Below are 4,332 nucleotides of genomic sequence, written 5' to 3' on the forward strand. Positions count from 1 at the left end.
GCAACACCGATCTATTCCCGAGAGAATGTTGAAAACCAAAGACACTCCACCTGGAACCTTTCTTCTTGGCAGAACTGACCTTTGGGTAAAGAAATGCCCATACTTCAACTACTGACAGAGTTACAGATTATCCGTAAATTGATAAAACAGGACTGTCATATCCTGCAAAGACAGGGTAACATAGTTTTGAAAAGTTTCTTGCCTTTGAAAATGGTATGTCAGTTACATTAGGCCTTAGCCAAAGTTGGTTGCTTCAACGCTGCAAACGTGACTTTGGGTGTTTGCCCAGTTAGCCAGTTGTCTCTGTGATTTGTTACATGTTCTGGAAGTTGTTTGATTAAACTTCCTAATTACTCAAGTAACCTTATTTCCCTTCTCAGATCTTCGATGACGTTGAAGATTATATAAATGTAATTACTTTCTTCTCATGACTTGGCCAAGTTATTTGTTATACAAGACTTTAAGCTAGTTAGAATAGGATATTTGAATTTATTGTATATAATTTCGTAGGTTTGTACTTATTGTTTATAATTTCATAGTCGGCTTAGAACTCTCTTACTTAAACAAAAGGGGGAGATGTCGCAGGAGCTCCTTCTGTTCCTTCAGCCAATAGCCACTGAGATGCCAACCATTGGTCTCTCTCACTCCTTAAAAAAGCAGCAGCTGTCCTCTACTCTCTCTCTCAGGCTTCCGGCTCCGCTTCCAGCTCGTAGACTCCTTTCATGATTGCCCCGTGCTACCATCTCGCCCACAAGAACGACGTGGGACACTTAGGATCCTCCTGCAGCAAAGCTTTAATGCGTCTTGAGAGGGAGAGCATAAGCTTACATGACGGAGACCCAGAATGAGGGGAACCCAGCCCTTATAAAGGAAACAGTCCTCGCTTCTGACGTGTCACTCTTGGATTGGTCCGCTGCCCATTATCCCAGGTGATGCCTCGGAAGTAGGCAGGGACGCAGCAGTAGAGAGTTACTAAGCACATGCGCTGGGATTAAAGGCATGTGCTACAACACCTTGAACTCCCAGAGATCTGCCTGTCTCTGCCTCCCAGGCATTGGGACCGAAGGCGTGTACTACCACACCTTGAGGTCACAGAGGTCAATCTGTCTCTGCCTCCCAGGCATCAGGACTAAAGGCTTGTACCACAACACCTTGAGGTCACAGAGGTCAATCTCTACCTTTGTCCCTAGAAGCGATGGAGAATGTGGTTGTGGCCCTCCACACATGATCGTGCAGAGGGGCTGTTGTTTGGGACGGTAATCTGTAAGCTTTTTCCCCTTTGAAAAAATAACCGTTCTATTAATCATAATTCAAAACTGTTGTGGGATTGTTTGTGACTTATGCCTTCAGGGATAAAGGTTCATTCCTAAATATAATAAAAGCAATATACAGCAAGTCAACAGCTAACATCAAATTAAATGGAGAGAAACTCAAAGCCATCCCACTAAAATCAGGAACAAGACAGGGCTGTCCACTCTCTTCATACCTCTTCAATATAGTGCTTGAAGTTCTAGCAATAGCAATAAGACAACATAAAGAAATCAAGGGGATTTGAATTGGAAAGTAAGAAGTCAAACTTTCATTATTTGCAGATGATATGATAGTGTACATAAGTGACCCCATAAACTCTACCAGAGAACTCCTACAGCTGGTCAACACCTTTAGTACTGTGACAGGATACAAGATCATCTCCAAAAAGTCAGTTGCCTTTCTATATACAAAGAACAAAGATACAGAGAGGGAAATCAGAGAAACATCAGCTTTCACATAGCCACATATAGCATAAATTATCTTGGGGTCACTCTAACCAAGGAAGTGAAAGGTCTCTTTGACAAGAACTTTAAGGTTTTGAAGAAAGAAATTGAAATAGGAATGTATGTGACATTTTCTCCATGAGATTCAAAAATCATCATAAAAATCCTCATCAAAGGCATGGAGTAGAATGGATACACAAGAAAAAAGGATCCTGGGATAGTTGATAACAGGAGGAAAGAGTCTCTTTCCAATTTCTGGCTATTATCTGTAGAGTAGCAGTGAACATTATTGAGTGAGTGTCTCTAGTAGGATGTAGAGTCATTTGGGTATATGCTCCAGAGTGGTATAGCTGGACGCTGGGGTACACCTATTCCAATCTTCCTCTGGAGCAGTCACACTGACTCCACAGTGGCTGTACAAAGTAAGGAGTATAAGATGTTTAAGTTTGCAGTATAAGGGGTTTAGGCACTTCAAAATGACTCTGCAGCATGCAACAGACAACTGCTTGAATCAAGATCTTATAAGCACTTGACTAATGCCTTACATTGATGAGTCTTATTCAATTCAAGAGAAGAATCAGGAGATTCCCTTGCCAGCTGGTCATTAATGCTTTTCTGTTGGTGGAGACAGGAGAGTGCTTTATGAAGACAGTATTTTCAAATAAACAGAGGTTTAAATGTCTCTATCATAGAATAGACCAACGGTATTCCTGCCTACCACAGCATATGAACATTATGACATTGATATTCAGTACATAGAATTCATATTTCAAGGGGATATTTGTTGGTTACAGGAAAATGACAAACTATCCTTCTACACTACAGAAATTTCTTACTGAATCAACCCCCTGAGATGATAAAGTACCACAGGATTCCATGGTTCTTGTTATTGGCCCAGGTATCCAAAAACAAAAACTCTATAGAACAAGAGTGACTTCAACATATCCAGAGGAACATGAAGGATGATGTCATGTCAGAGAAGGTCAGTGTCTTTAAAAGCCTGAGACTGTATGCCGGGGTACTGGTTCTGGAAAGGCAGTAAATTAAAGATAAGATTAATATGAATAATGTCAAACCTGTTCTTAACTGACATGTATACACACTGGGTAAATAAATCAGTTCTATGAAAAGTAATTTAATGATATTTTTATCAAATATAAGATTTATACTCATGTGGTAGTACATTATGATGTAAATATCTCTTCCATTCTGAGAAACTAAAATTCTGCTGCACAGCACAGGTAGAATTTAAAAGCACAATCATGCAACTTAAGGCTGTGAGAGGAGTTTTGGGTTCGTATGATGCTGCTTATGTGAATTTTACTGGTAAAATTCATATTATACATTATTCAAAGTTACTCCAAAAAGTTCAAGTCTCTTCGAATCCAGAGATAGTCTGTCACTATGCATTAACACACTTTTCCCTTCTTTAGTGTTTTATTACAGAGAAGTATGTAAATGGGGGTCAATTAACATCATTTTATTTATAGAGAAGGAGACAGAAAAACAGACACTCAGAAAGATAATTTCTGTGTAAATCTTCAGGCTAATCATCTCTGTCATCTCAGTCCCAGGACAACTTCCTGCTCCTCCAGGGTTTCTGACACACTCAGGATGTGGTTGCAACACTGTGTATTGCACAGTAATAGATGGCAGAGTCTTCAGAAGTCAGGCTTCTGAGCTCCATGTAGGCTGTGTTGGAGGATGTGTCTACAGTCAGTGTGGCCTTGCCCTGGAACTTCTGATTGTAATCAGTATCACCATTTACAGGATTAAAGGTTGCAATCCACTCTAGGCCATGACTAGGCCTCTGCTTCACCCAGCTAATATAGTGATAAGTGATATCCTCAGAGGCCCTGCAGGACAATTTCACTGAGGTTCCAGGCCTCACAAGCTCAGGCCCAGACTGCTGCAGCTGTACCTGGGAGTGGACACCTGTGGAGAAAAGACAGTTTAGGTATCATTGTCACCTCTGTCCCTGTTTCCTCTTCAGATTTGGAACTGCAATGTTCCCTTACCTGTTGTTAGTGATATGAGGAAGAGAATGATCCTGCTCCACTCCATGGTAAGGACCTGTGTGCTCAGTGACTGTGGAGAGGACACTGATCATATGTTGTTCTGGGGTGTGAACATTTCTATATTTACCATGTGATTTGTATATTCATGAACAGTGTACCTCTTAGATAAGGTCCTAGTACAGCTTTAGAAGAAAGAGGGAGGGGACCTTGGGTCAGGCAGGAGGATGCTAAATTCCAGTTCTAATCCTGTCTGTATAAATTAAGCACCTACTATATCCACAATGCTGGTGTAGACCTGTAGATGTAACACCAAGACATAAGCTCGCAGTTTACAAAAGACTTCAGCCAGAGACAGTTTTTCCTCTTGTGACAAAAGATTTACATTTAGTAGTTGTGAAAGGATTTCAAAACTAGTACATTATGTGAACTTCTTGTCTTTTCTCATATACATGAAGTTGGAAAGTGTTGCTCTAGAAGACTGCATACTAAAACACCTACACAAATGATCAAAAGTGAAAATGTCTCAGAAATTTTTGCACACAAATGTTATTGCAACATTG

General features: G+C 40.5%; 1 pseudogene; it reads right to left on the minus strand.

The window, feature by feature from the left end:
• Positions 1–3,363: 3,363 nt before the first annotated feature.
• On the minus strand, positions 3,364–3,818 carry LOC148120326 (immunoglobulin heavy variable 1-84 pseudogene; annotated as a pseudogene).
• Between the last annotated feature and the right edge of the window lie 514 nt (positions 3,819–4,332).

The sequence above is a fragment of the Myodes glareolus genome, chromosome 11 (genome assembly GCF_982192425.1).
Source record: "Myodes glareolus chromosome 11, mMyoGla1.1, whole genome shotgun sequence".
Lineage (NCBI taxonomy): Eukaryota > Metazoa > Chordata > Mammalia > Rodentia > Cricetidae > Myodes > Myodes glareolus.